The sequence below is a fragment of the Somniosus microcephalus genome, chromosome 14, assembly GCF_052327205.1.
Source record: "Somniosus microcephalus isolate GS21.2 chromosome 14, FLI_Smic_1.0, whole genome shotgun sequence".
Taxonomy (NCBI): Eukaryota; Metazoa; Chordata; class Chondrichthyes; order Squaliformes; family Somniosidae; genus Somniosus; species Somniosus microcephalus.
In genome coordinates this window covers 111055747-111066801 of record NC_141000.1, presented here as the reverse complement: position 1 = coordinate 111066801, position 11055 = coordinate 111055747, and positions in this window count along the sequence as shown.

Genomic DNA, 11055 nt, shown 5'->3' with positions numbered 1-11055 from the left:
AAATAGTTATCCCAAAGAGCCTGAGAAAAGATGTGCTAAAAAAGATCCATGGAGGACATCTGGGAATCGAAAAGTGTAAGAAAAGAGCACAAGAGGTGATGTACTGGCCACGAATCAACCAAGATGTGACAAATGAGGTGTCAAACTGCACAATATGCCTGAAATATCGAGCAAGCAATCTGGTAGAACCACTAAAGCCACACCCAGCACCAGACAGACCTTACCAGAAGGTAGGCGCTGATCTATTCGTATGTCAAGGGAAGGACTATCTTGTCGTCACAGACTATTACTCCCTGTATCCAGAGGTTTGTAGACTGTACACCACCACTGCAGAAGCTGTGATAAGAAGTATGAAAGCCATATTCTCCAGACATGGCGTGGCAAGCGAGGTCTTCACAGACAACGGACCCCAGTTTTACAATGCAAATTTCCGACACTTTGCCAAAGAGTGGGACTTTGTCCACACAACGTCAAGTCCTCACTATCCACAGTCCAATGGACTAGTGGAAAAATCGGTCCAGACAGTGAAAAGACTGATGTACAAGGCAAAAGACAGTGGAACTGACTTCTACCAAAGCATGCTTGTATACCACACAACGCCGCTTGAGTGTGGTATGTCACCAGCCCAACTCCTGATGGGACGTCGGCTAAGGTCAAACCTACCCATCCCGGAGAACCTCCTGAAAACAAAAGAGGGGGAGAAAGTGAGGAAGTTCAAAGAACAACAGAAAGAAAAGCAAAAGTACTATTATGACAGAGGAACACAAAACCTACCTGAACTCCACACTGGTGACCAAGTAAGGTTCAAAGACAAAACAAACACATGGACTCAGAAGGGAACTGTCCTGAGTGAAGTTCAACCAAGATCATACAGCATTCAGACAGATGAGGGTGCTGTTCTGAGAAGAAATCGTCGAGATCTTCTCATGGGACCAGCCACAGCAGGTCAAGAGACTGATACTGTTGAACAACCTGATCACACAGCTGAGAACCAATCATCTGAGGCAACAACTCAGATTCAAGGACAATCAATCAGAAAATCCTCAAGACACGTGAAGCCTCCTGAGAGACTCATTGAGCAAATTTAAGGACTATTGTTATAGAAGGAAGTAATGTTATCGTATTCTTTCTTCAAGTTTTAGTGTATTGACATATTTCATGTGAACACACAAAGCAAGGTTAAAAAACCTTGATCATGATAATGATAATGTAAGTTCATTAAGTGTTACAGTTAAAATGCAGATTAATACAAAGAAAACATGTTGTTAGTTAAAAGTAAAATACTTTTGTTTTAGGAAAAGGAGATGTAATGATATCAGCAAATAGAGATGGTATTTGCCTGTTCGATTATGATGCCTTAATAGCATGATTGCATGTATTGATTGCTTGTGCCTGACCAGCAGAGGGCATGTGACCGAGAGAAGCAAGGCAGTTAGTTTTAGTTTCGGTTTCGTTCTAGATGCATCACAGCATCGTGTCTCCTGTAAAAGCTGTATAAAAGAGTTGAACAGACTTTAGATTAAAACTTATTGGCCCAGAAATTCATTAAGGCGCCGGCAGCTTTGCAGCCAGTTACCGCCTAAAGAGGGCTTCTGCACCAATACAGGAGGTTGCGCTGATATTCAGCGCAGCGGTAATGGCGGCGGTAGCCGTTAGCGCTGCGCCGGCACCGATGACATCATCGGTGTGCGCAGTGCCCCGGTTCCGCCCCGATATCGGCCCGATCCCCATATTTAGTTGCGGCCGCCTCTTCCGCAGCGGCCGCAAACAGCGACCAGAAAACGGGGCCGTACTGTAGCCTTAGTGGGGCGCTTTAAGGTGGAGGTGCGGCCTGCCGCTTTTTCGGCGGCCGCCTGCCCGCACCTCCTTCCCCGGCCTCCTCCACCACCCCCCACCGCGGCATTGCCGGCTGCTTTCCGCGAACCCGGCACTTCTCCGTGGTGCCGGGCTCATTTGCCGGCACTATCCAGCGGCGATCTCCCCGTGGCAGGCACCTCCCCCTTAAGAGAAGGAGGAGGCCTGCAGTACCGCAGCCTGCCGCTCCGCAGCGGGTGGCGCAGCAGCGCTTAGAGCGCTGAAATTCAGTTTCAGCGCCCCAAGCGGGGGCGGGCACACCCTGGAATAGCGCCCAGTTCCAACTTGGGGCGCAAAAACTGAATATCTGACGGTCGCAACTGGCTCCGCGCCCAGCGCTAACTTTTGGGCGCTAGCCAGCTGGCGGGGCCATAGTGAATTTCTAGGCCATTCTCTTTCATAAATGTCTCATCATTGAACCCACAAAGAAATCAATACAATTGTCACATTGCTGTTTGTGGGAGCTTGCTGTGTGCAAATTGGCTGCCGCGTTCCCTACATTGCAACAGTGACTACACTCCAAAAAAAAAACTTCTTGGGATGTCCTGAGCTTGTGAAAGGTGCTATAGAGATGCAAGTTTCTTCTATATTCCTTTTTTAAACTTAATTTATATTTCACTTGAAAAATCCTTCTCCCTATCCCCCCTCCCCCCCGCTTCCTCTCCTGCAGACCACCCTCCTCTCCTAAACGCCCTCCCTGGGGGATTTCTCCCCAGTGTTCTTAGAATCATAGAATCATACAGCACAGAAGGAGGCCATTCAGTCCATCGTGCCTTTAAAAGAGCTATCCGATTAGTCCCATAGCCGGGCATTTTTTTTCCTTTTCAAGTATATATCCAATTCCCTTTTGAAAGTTAAATTCCCCTTTGAGAGTTGTCCTGGGACAATATTTATCCCTCAACCAACACCACTAAAAAACAGATTATCTGGTCATTAACACACCGCTGTTTGCGGGAGCTTGCTCTGCACAAATTGGCTGCCGCGTTTCCTACATTACAACAGTGGCTCCACTTCACAAGTGCTTCATTGGCTGTAAAGCGTTTTCGGACATCCTGAGGCCATGAAAGGCGCTATAGAAATGGAAGTCTTTCTTTCTTTCTTTGTCCCAAACTGCTGAGCCCAAGCCACGGGGCAATCACTACCAACTGGGTAATGAGTCAGTAAGGGATTTTAATCTGTTCACTTGGCAAAGGCAGGTTTAAAATCACTGGAATAACTTTAACACATACACAAGCCATGCCTCTAACATATGCCAGTCGGAGCCACTGAGCAGGGGAAGCAGAGGCCTTAAATTACGCGTCTCCTCAGGGCCAAAAGCATGCAACCAAAATGATAGGCCAGAGAAGCCAACTTGTAAACACTGAACCAATAGAGAGAAGCATATTCACCCTCCTCACAGTGAAGTGGGGACCAGTAATTTCCCATTTCCTAGGGGTGAAATCTTTTGAGATACATTAAAATTGTGAATGACTAAAAATTTCTACAAATGAGCATAGGGCGGAATTTCAGCTTCAAAAGGGAGTTTAAAGGGATGATATGGGAGCATCTGCCCATTATACACACCGCACGATTTTCTCAGGAGGGCCGTATAACAGGCAGCCGTTCCAATACCGCCTGTTTACACTCTCGCCGAAGCTAAACTTTCTGGCGGTAGAAACTGCAGCACAGAAGGAGGCCATTTGGCCCACTGTACCTGTGTTGCTAGCTCTTCAGCTAATCCCATTTCCCTGCTCTCACAGCAGTCATGCTTTCTGACTTTCTACGGCTTGTATCATAGGAACATAGAAGATAGGAGCAAGAGTAGGCCATTTGGCCCCTCGAGCCTGCACCGCCATTCAATGAGATCATGGCTGATCATCCAAATTCAGTGCCCTGTCCCTGCTTTCTCCCCATATCCCTTGATCCCTTTAGCCTCAAGAAATATATCCAACTCCTTCTTGAATATATTTAATGAATTGGCCTCAACTGCCCTGTGTGGCAGACAATTCCACAGGTTCACCACTCTCTGGGTAAAGAAATTCCCTTCATCTCAGTACTAAATGGCTTACCCCTTATCCTTAGACTGTGACTGTGGTGTATGTAACCTGTTCCACCTTAAGAGAACTTAAGCCTGTTCCACCTGAAGAGATGTACTACTTTCTCTGGCTGCTGTATACGTAATACCGGTGGTGACCACCGGTATATAAGTACTGTGTAGTGATATTGTATTTAGAATAGTCCTGACCTCCAACCAGTAAAGACCTGTTGAACTTTATTCTTGTAGTCTGTGTCAGTAATTAATCTTAATACAACTGGAACACACAGACTTAACAGTGGCGACGAGTCCGATTCTTACCCTGCGGCAGTTTATATCCATGGCGGCTTCGTCCACAGAACGGGCGTCGAAGAGAGGCATCCACCCTCATCACCCTGCTGGAAGACATGTCGCGCGGCAGGCATCGAGGACCCGGAGTGCAGAAGACATCCTGAACTCGAAGCCTGCATCAGCGGCAGTCAGCTATCTTCTTTCTACCTCGGTGGTGGGTAAGCCGGTCAGCGACGCGAGCAGAAAGTCGGCCGCGTTGGCTGTACAGACGGGGGGGAGGAAGACGGAGGAATAAGGGCGGTGAGATCGATCGCGACCAGAGATAAGGGCCGGGCCGCATTCGGGCCGAAAGGCGCAGCGCGGGGACATCGATCGCGGCTGGTGATAAGGGCCGGGCCGCTTTCGGGCCAAAAAGGTGCAGCGTCTGGGGCGACTGAAGGCGCGAGAGCCGCGGTGAAGGCGAACGCAGCCGGTGCTAATAACCGGGCTGCAAGAAGGGCTGCGAGGCGCGACATCGGGGAAGCGCGAATGCCCGAGGGAGCCGCGGTGAAGCGGAGACAGCGTCGGGGGAGTTACTAACCGCTGGGAAAGGGGAGCAGCAGCGGCACGCCAAACGCCATTGCAGCCAGTGGGTGAAGACCGCCAAGCGCGGGAAAACCGCCATTTTGTAGGCGGAGGACGAAGACAAGAGCGGGAAGCCGCCATCTTGGGATAAAATAAATTGCAATGATGCCTAAACATGGGAACATTAATACCTTTGATAGCGACATCGAAGATTGGGCCATGTATGTAGAACGCATACAAAATTATTGTAAAGCAAATAAAATCCCAGATGCAGAGAAAGCACTAACTTTATTAAACTTAATGGGTGCGAAGACATACGGGCAATTGAAACACCTTTTATCACCAGATGAACCGGCGGATAAGACGTTCGAGGAGATTGTTACTGTCCTGAAAAATCATCTAAACCCCACGCCGCTGATGCTAGCGGAACGATTTAAATTTTACAGCAGAAGGCAGCTGAAGGATGAAAGCAATGCTGAATATTTAATGGAATTGCGTAAGCTAGCAAAGTACTGTCAGTTTGGAACGGGACTAACAGAAGCGCTAAGAGATAAATTTGTGTGTGGATTATTAAAAGAAGATACACAAAAGCGACTGCTCGAGGAGAATGAGCTGACGCTTGAGAAAGCGATCACTATGGCAGCGGCACACGAAGCTGCAGCGAGAGGCACGGCAGTAATGCAGCTACGGTCACCGGAACTCAGTACAAATAAATTGGGTTTGAGTACTGTAAAATGTTATCGTTGTGGAAAGACAACACACGATCAGAACCAGTGTTGGTTTAAAAACCAAGAATGCAGAACGTGTGGCAGGCTTGGCCACATAGCTAAAGTATGCCGGACAGGAAAGAAGACCAGCAACAAAAAGTCACCGCAAGGAAAATACATAAAGGTGCACAAGGTGACAAAGACCAGTTCGAACGAACAGAAGTCAGATTCAGACGCTAGCAGTAATGAACTGGGTAGCTTAAGAGTACACAACGTTGGTAAGGATGCAGATCTCCAGACAATTTGGGTCACTCTTCAAATAGCAGGAGTCCAAGTAAAGATGGAATTGGACACTGGATCGGCATTGACGGTCATGAATAAGAAAGATTACAAAAGGTTATTCCAACATATTCCCCTACGGGATACGGAGATTATATTGAAAACATACACGGGGCAAAGAGTGTACCCCATCGGAAAGATAGAGGTAAAAGTGGTCCACAAGGGCGAAGAAAGCCAAGTAATGGACTTATATGTGCTACCTGAAGGAGGTCCACCACTACTGGGACGGGAGTGGATTAGGAAAATGAATATGGACTGGCACTCCTTAAAAGCACTAACGGTAGATTCCGGGGAAACAGATGTCAAACCTGAACGATTGTCCAAAATATTGGATGATGCTAAAGAGGTGTTCCAGCAAGGACTGGGAACACTGAAAGGAATTACGGCAAACATCAAGATTGATGAACATGCACAACCAAAATTTTTCAAAGCCAGACCGGTACCCTATGCAATACGACCTACTGTAGAAGCAGAACTGGAAGCGCTAGAACGTTCAGGTGTACTGTCTAAGGTAGATTGGAGTGAGTGGGCTACGCCCATTGTTCCCGTTATGAAACGTCCTTCGAGCAACAAGCCAGGAGAACCAGGGAAGGTTCGCATCTGTGGAGATTTCAAGATCACCGTTAATCCGGTGCTTCACACGGTGCAGTATCCGCTTCCGCGGATTGAGGATATTTTTGCTTCGTTGTCTGGCGGGAAACACTTCACCAAGATAGACCTGGCGCAGGCGTACTTGCAGATGGAGGTTGAAGAAGAGTCACGCCAGTACCTCACGATCAACACGCATAGAGGTTTGTACCGGTATAATAGGCTGGTTTTTGGAGTGGCATCGGCTCCGGCAATTTGGCAGAGGGCCATGGAGCAGGTATTACAGGGAATTCCAGGCACACAATGTTACCTGGACGATATTCTGATTACAGGTGATGGTGATGAAGAACACCTCGCAAACTTGGAACTGGTGCTCAACAGACTGAAAGAGTGTGGACTTAGAGTTAATCGGCAGAAATGTGAGTTCTTTCAGAAGCGGATCTCGTACTGTGGTCATGTCATTGACCAGGAGGGGCTTCATAAGTCTCCTGACAAGATAGAGGCAGTTGTAAAGGCTCCCGCTCCGGATAATGTCTCTCAGTTGAGGTCGTTTCTGGGATTGATTAACAATTACCATAAGTTTCTACCGAATCTATCCACGGTACTGCACCCGCTGAACGCTCTTTTACAGAAGGGGGTACCATGGGAATGGAGCGAAAACTGTAAGAAGGCATTTCGCAAAAGCAAAGAATTGATCACCTCAGAGGAAGTGTTGGCTCACTTCAACCCGACACTGCCTATTCGGTTGGCTTGTGATGCTTCTCCATATGGTATTGGGGCAGTACTCTCACACAAGTTGCCAAATGGCACGGAAAGGCCAGTCGCGTTTGCATCCAGATCATTGACCTCCGCTGAGCGCAACTATGCACAGATCGATAGGGAGGCTCTCAGCCTTGTATGGGGAGTGAAGAAGTTTAATCATTACCTGCAGGGCCAAAAATTCACACTTCTGACAGACCATCAGCCGTTGGTATCCATTTTTAACCCTAAGAAGGGTGTTTCGGTGATGACAGCACAGCGACTCCAGAGATGGTCCCTTTTCCTAGGGGCACATCAATATCAAATAGAATTCAAAGGTACAAAGCAGCATGGCAATGCTGATGGGCTGTCGCGCCTGCCACTACCTGAAGCAGAAGAGACGACGAAAGTTGACCCTGTTGAGTTATTTCATTCGACCATCATCGGGTGTTTACCAGTCACCAATGCAAGTATTGAAAGAGAAACCAGGAATGACCCGACACTGTCCCGAGTTTACGAGGTGACAGTGAAGGGATGGCCAACACATGGTGATCCTCTGTTACCGGCATTCTCGGCAAGGCGAGACCAGCTGTCCGTCTGCCATGGTACTTTGATGTACGGGACAAGAGTGATTATTCCTCCCAAGTTACGGGAAAGAGTTCTACAGGAACTGCATGAAGGTCATCTGGGGGGAGTTAAGATGAAAAGTCTTGCTAGGGCTTATGTATGGTGGCCGGGCATTGACCAACAGATAGAGGAGTTGACAAAAAGCTGCGCTGGGTGCCAAAAAGTGCAAAATGCACCTCCGATCGCACCGCTACACCCATGGGAATGGCCTTCAGCCCCATGGCAACGCGTACATATTGACTTTGCTGGTCCATTCATGGACTCCATGTTCCTAACTGCGGTGGACGCACATTCCAAATGGCCAGAAGTGATCAAGATGAATACCACTACTTCAGAAAAGACAATTGCGGTGTTAAGAACAATATTCGCAAGGAACGGATTGCCAGAACAGATATGTTCGGACAACGGACCACAGTTCGTGTCGGAAGAATTCCAAAAATTCTTAAAGAAGAATGGGGTGAAACATTATACCTCTGCCCCATATCATCCGACGACAAACGGGTTGGCCGAGAGATTTGTCCAAACATTCAAAAAGGCAATAAAGGCCATGAACGATGATCAGATTCCGTTACAACACAAGGTGGACAATTTCCTAATGGCATATCGAAACACCGCTCATGCAGTGACTAACCAAAGTCCTGCCATGATGTTTTATAACAGGAGGTTGCGGTCCAGGTTGGACTTGTTAAAACCAAATGTGCGGAGGGAAATGGAAAACAAACAGTTCCGGCATATTAATAACAAGTCCACTCGAAGTTTCGATGTAGGACAACCAGTGTTGGCAAGGGGCTATGGAAACAAAAAATGGCAGTCCGGAACAATTCGGGCCAGACAAGGACCTCTGATGTACACAGTAGATATTGGTAACAATGTGATAAGGCGTCATGCGGATCAACTGGTAGAATCAAGAGCAAGGGTCGAACCCATGGCTGCGACAGAGACAACTGTGGAAGACGTTAATGAACCTGAAGCATCTACCTCGGCAGGGACTGTACCTGATGATGACGTCCAATACATAGGAAACCAACAAGAAGAGTCACCTCAGCAACAAGAATCAGAGACCACTGAAAGGCGTTATCCAAACCGAATCAGAAGGCCTCCTGAGAGACTGAACCTTTGAACTGTTTATACCTGAAGTTATATATGTATATATGTTATTATGTTATGTTAAATGGGGATATGACTGTTAAGCTAAAAAGGGAGGATTGTGGTGTATGTAACCTGTTCCACCTTAAGAGAACTTAAGCCTGTTCCACCTTAAGAGATGTACTACTTTCTCTGGCTGCTGTATACGTAATACCGGTGGTGACCACCGGTATATAAGTACTGTGTAGTGATATTGTATTTAGAATAGTCCTGACCTCCAACCAGTAAAGACCTGTTGAACTTTATTCTTGTAGTCTGTGTCAGTAATTAACCTTAATACAACTGGAACACACAGACTTAACAGTGACCCCTGGTTCTGGGCTCCCCCGCCTTCGGGAACATCCTTCCTGCATCTAGTCTGTCTAGTCCTGTTAGAATTTTATAAGTTTCAATGAGATCCCCTCGCATTCTTCTAAACTCTAGCGAATATAAGCCTAATCGACCCAATCTCTCCTCATACGTCATTCCTGCCATCCCAAGTATCAGTCTGGTGAATCTTAGCTGCACTTTCTCCATGGCAAGAATATTCTTCCTCAGATAAGGTGACCAAAACTGCACACAATACTCAAGGTGTGGTTTCACCAAGGCCCTGTACAACTGCAGCGAGACATCCTTGCTTCTGTACTCAAATCCTCTCGCTATGAAGGCCAACATACCATTTGCCTTCTTAACCGCCTGCTGCACCTGCATGCTTACCTTCAGCGACTGGCGCACAAGGACACCCAGGTCTCGTTGCACTTCCCCTTTTCCCAATCTATTGCCGTTCAGATAATAATCTGTCTTCCTGTTTTTGCCACTGAAGTAGATAACCTCGCATTGATCCACATCATACTGCATCTGCCATGCATCTGCCCAATCACCCAACCTGTCCAAATCATACTGGAGTTTCTCTGCATCCTCCTCACAGCACACACGCCCACCCAGCTTTGTGTCATCTGCAAACTTGGAGATATTACATCTAGTTCCCTTGTCTAGATCATTTATATATATTGTGAATAGCTGGGGTCCTAACACCGATCCCTGCAGTACCCCACTAGTCACTGCCTGCAACTCGGAAAAAGACCCGTTTATTCCAACTCTTTGCTTGCTGTCTGCCATCCAGTTCTCTATGCAAGACAGTACCTTACCCCTAATCCCACATGCTTTAACTTTACACGCTAATCTCTTATGCGGGACCTTATTGAAAGCCTTCTGAAAGTCCAAATACACCACATCCACTGGTTCTCCCTTATCTATTCTACCAGTTACATCCTCAAAAAATTCCAGTAGATTAGTCAAGCACGATTTACCTTTTGTAAATCCATGTTGACTTTGTCCGATCCTGTCACTGTTTTCCAAGTGCTCTGCTATTACATCTTTTATAATGGAATCTAGCATTTTCCCCACTACCGATGTCAGGCTTACTGGTCTATAATTCCCCATTTTTTCTCTACCACCCTTTTTAAATAGTGGGGTTACATTAGCTATCCTCCAATCCATGGGAACTGTTCCAGAGTCTATATAATTTTGGAAGATGACCAGCAATGCATCTACTATTTCTAGGACCACTTCCTTAAGTACCCTAGGATGTAGATTATCAGGCCCTGGGGATTTATCAGCCTTCAATCCCGTCAATTTCCCTAACACCATTTCCCTACAAATACTGATTTCATTCAATTCCTCCCTCTCATTAGGCCCTATGTTCCCTGACATCTCTGGGAGGTTATTTGTGTCCTTCTTTGTGAAAACAGAACCAAAGTATGTATTTAATTGGTCAGCCATTCCTTTGTTCCCCATTATAAATTCCCCTGATTCTGACTGCAAGGGACTTACGCCTGACTTCACCAATCTTTTTATCTTCACATATCCGTAGAAGCTTTTACAGTCAGTTTTTATGTTCCCTGAAAGTTTACTCTCATAATCTATTTTCCCCCTCTTAATTAATCCCTTTGTCCTCCTTTGCTGAATCCTAAACTGCTCCCAAACCTCAGGTTTGCTGCTTTTTCTGGCCAAATTATATGTCCTCTGCTTGGATCTTATGCTATCCCTAATTTCCCTTGTTAGCCACAGTTGAGTCACCTTTTTTGTTTTATTTTTATGCCAAACAGGGATGAACAAATTCTGTAGTTCATCCATGCGATCTTTAAATGTTTGCCATTGCCTATCCACCGTCAGCCCTTTAAGTAACATTCCCCAACCCATCGTAGC